The following is a 4,487-nucleotide window of genomic DNA, read 5'->3' as shown; positions in this document are numbered from 1 at the left end:
GGGGAATATAAAAAGGGTGGGAAAGAGAGGAAAAGGGAATTTAATAGTCCCTAAATATAACAAGAAGGGAATAAAAGTGGAGTGGGGTGGAAAGGGAAGTAAAATAAGGGTGGGGATTAGTACAACTGATTAAAAGCAAACCACTGGTTTAAAAGGAAATAGAGAAAGAAGAAAGAGCAGAATTAGGAGAGGATATTAAAATGTTAGGGAAAAACAGGTGGAAATCATAATTCTGAATATGAATGGGATTAACTAACATATAAATCAAATGCAAATAGCGGAGTGGATCAGAAACCAAAATCCTACCATATGTTGTCTACAAGAGACACACTTGTGGAAAGTGGAGAAAAATCTATTGTGCCTTATTTGAGAAAAAGAAGACAGGAGTTACAATCATGATATGTGACATAATCAAAGTAAAAATAGATCTGATTAAAAGGGATAGGGAAGGTAATTATATCCTCATAAAATTCAGTATAGACAATGAGGAAATATCAGTAATCAACATGTATGCATCAAATGGTGTAGCATCCAAATTTCTAACAGAAAAACTAGTGGATTTGAAGGAGGAAATAGATAGGAAAACTATACTAGTGGGAAACATGAACCTTCCTCCTTCAGATCTAGATCAAACCAAAAAATAAATAAGAAAGAGGTGCATGAAATCTTAGAAAAATTAAAGTTAATAGATATGTGGAGAAAAATAAATAGGGACAAAAAGGAATACACTTTCTTTTCAGCGGCACATGGCACATTCACAAATATTGACCATTCCTTTTCTGATGACTGAACATCCTTCCCCCCACCAATTCCCAACTGAAGCTACAGCTGAAGAAGGCATTGAGGCTCTGTCAAACTTATCTCACAGCTCCTGGTGCCCTGGGTCTGGACTATGGTCAATGGGTCAACACCAGGGCCAGCCAAACCTGAATCTCTCTCAGGGGGCCCAAGGCTGCCAAGGCCTGGGTTCCCCAACTTGAGGATGGAAAAGGGTAATTAGTGTAGGAATGCCTCACCCCCTCCAAGGGGAGAAAATTCAGAAGCGCTTTAGCCTATCACTTTTCCTTGATTGCAAAACCTCTGTCACAGTTGTGGTGATATAGGTATTGGTAGTGGAGGCAGTATCTCATAAAAAATAATGCTACTACTGAGTTGTCCTTGACATCTTCATGAAGCTTATTCTCAGTCACATTCAAATCTCTAGGTACATTCATTAACTATGAATCACAATTGTGAAATGATATAATTCTGTAAGCTGTTGGATGTGATGTGCTCATTTGAGAAGATGTCAGATCAAGTGATCATTCTTATGCATTCACTGCCAAGGTGTGCTCATTTTATGTATGAATAAATATAAATATGTAATGAATAGTCTATCAACTGTCATATTTATTGTGAAATATTTATGAAATATTATTTTGTATTGTATGTTCTCTGCTGCGCTATTATTACAATACTTTATCAGATTAACTATTAGCAAAAAGAAAAAATTATAAAAACTTAAATCACCAGAAAACAGAAACTAATATTTCAAAGGAAAGAAGAGATTTTTCTTTCTTTTGTATTGCTCAAAAGGACATAACTAGTATTAACATGTATTAATTCACTGATATGAAACATATAAAGACCTTTTAAAACTATCATTGCCAATAATAAAATGTTCTCCTAGAATAATGAATAAACAGTTTAAAGTAGAGGATATATCATTTGTTAGGGATGAATCAAAAAGAACTCTTTCATAGCATAGAAATTTACATTTCACAAGATTCACAATCCTCTCCAGAACTAAATATTGTATGATTTTATGAATAATATAAAATTAAATTCCCACATTTTTCTTCCATTCAAGTATATTAAACCATTACTATGAAGTACAAAATGATTTATCATCCATTCATACCCTTTATCCTAAATACGGAGGAAGACAAAACTCCACTAAATGTCAGGACACATGGATTCTTGTCTTCTTAGCAATTCATATGACTTCTGGAAAAGTCAACATAAATTTATTTGCTTCAGTTTTTTTCATGCTTAAAATGGTAACATCAAGTAGCTTACTAATGATAAGGCTCAACTAGTTTCTTATCAGATATACAAAACTTATTTTTATTGTTATTTATAATATTATTTACTTATATAAACAATATAAAAGAAGCAATACATGTAACATCTTTATTTTATGGATGAGGAGGTGGAGGCTCAAGTATATAAAGTTATTCTGACTAACCAAGAAAATAATAACTAAGAAATATAGCATAAATAAAATGAACTGAGACTCAAGTTCTAAACAGCCAGTAACATGGAATTTAATTGAATGACATCATATAATTTCACAGAAAAGATATTAATTGGCTTTTTAACATTCATACTTTACAATAAAACAAATAAGGATGTAGTTGATGAATCAGAAAATTAGAAAGACAATTGAGTAGAAAAGAGGAAAATAAAGAAGCCAAAACAATTTTTAAATTCCTAGAAAAAGGGGGCAGCTGGATGACTCAGTGGACTGAGAGTCTGACAGAGAGATGGGAGATCCTGGATTCAAATCTGGCCTCAAACATTTGCTAGCTGTGTGACCCTGGCCAAATCACTTAACCCTCATTGCCTAGGCCTTACCACTCTTCTGCCTTAGAGCCAATACCCAGTATGGATTCCAAAATGAAAGGTAAGCATTTAAATTTTAAAAATAAAAAAAAATAATTCCTAGAAAAAGACACAGTAAAAAATATAGTTTAAGAGAGGAAACAAAAACTCAGTCTGCCATAAGAACAAATCAAGTGGGAGAAGGGCAAGAAGGACAGAGAATTCCAGAGAAGGAAATGAAGAGCTGAGAAAATACAAGCAGTTAATTTCCTTCTCTTTGGGGAGCCCTCCAGGAAGGTTGATCTGACAGAACCTCTGAGTCTTGATCATCCTTTTGTGAATCCAGACACCTGAATACAGTGGACGAAAAAAGGAGTGGATAGGACTTTGTCATAAAGCTTTCTACTCCAGGACAATTTCCTTTCTACCCCCTCTAAAGCAGTTCTAGACCTTCATATCATAACTAGGACAGATAGAAGTCAGGAAAGGTCTCACAACTGACTTCAGAGGTTTAGGCAAGCAAAGTATGACCCTGCAGAATTTGGGGAGAGGGGGTCAGTTGTTAGCCTTTAGGGACTTCCTACTTCCCACTTTCACATTACCTTATCCCAATTGGTCTACCTTATGTGTATTCCTTAAGAATAAATAGCTATTTGAGTAAATCAAGTGCCTGCTTCATTATATCCAGGAAGAGAGACCTGAACCTTGAGGAGGAAAGTTATACCTCTTCCTCATAGAGGGAGAAGTAGTTCAGTCCTGGACTTGACTTCAACCCAGAATCTAAAGAAATAAAGTTTGTGACTCTGAAGACAACTAGTGTGGGTTTTACTAGGGAAATAGAGGGGAGAAATAATCTATCCTCCCACTCCAACCTTTAGCTCCATTCTATCTTTATCATACTCTCGTCCTAAATTTAGTAGTGGGTGACTCCATATCTCTCACCTTCCATTACAATAGGTAAGAATTTAGGAGTAAATTAGTAAGTGAAGCTTTGAATCCTGAGAATAAACCAAAAATATGGATTGGAATTATGTTATTAGACATAAAAATGTTTAAAAGATTTCCAGAGTGATATTAACAGACTATTTTATACTGAAAAGAAGTATTGACAATAATTAATTGCAAATATTAAAATTTTGCATCTACTGAAATAGCATTTAAAATCCAGAAGATCAAAAAAGAAGTTGAAAATGCCACCAATGAATTTCCTATGAAAAATCCCCAGGGTCAGGTGGATTTACAAGTAAAATCTGCCAAATATCTAAAGAAAATTAATTTCAATTATTACATTAACTATTTGGGAAAATAGATGAAGAAGGAATTCTATCAAAATATGTTAATGAGAAAAACATGATGTGTATACCCTAAAAGAGAAATTAAAAAATAAAAGAAAATATAAAGTAATCTCCCCAATGAATATTTATATAAGAAAATCAAATAAAACACTTGGAAGGAAATTACAGCACTATATCACAAAGATCATACACTATGACCAGGAATGCAGGAATGGTTCACAAGCAGGAAAACTATAAGCATAAATGACCATATAAATAAAAAATCAAACAGAAACCATATGATTATGTTTATAGATGAAGAAAAAGCTTTTGATAATATTCAATACCCATTCCTTTTAAAAACACAAGACAACATTGGAATAAATGGAACATTCCTTAAAAACCATAAATAACATCTACCTAAAACTCTTAGGAAATAATATGTGCAATAGGAATAAGCTAGAATCCTTCTTAATAAGATGAAAAGTGAAGAAATTTTCCATAATCACCACTACTATTCAATATTGTACTAGAAATTCTAGTTATGCAATGAGAGAAGCAATTATAAGAATTAGAATAGGCAAAGTGGAAATGAATCTATCACTCTTTCTAGATAATGTGATGTCTTAC

Source organism: Monodelphis domestica, chromosome 4, assembly GCF_027887165.1.
Source record: "Monodelphis domestica isolate mMonDom1 chromosome 4, mMonDom1.pri, whole genome shotgun sequence".
Lineage (NCBI taxonomy): Eukaryota > Metazoa > Chordata > Mammalia > Didelphimorphia > Didelphidae > Monodelphis > Monodelphis domestica.
The sequence above is the reverse complement of the archived record's forward strand: the minus strand, read 5'-3'. Positions refer to the sequence as shown.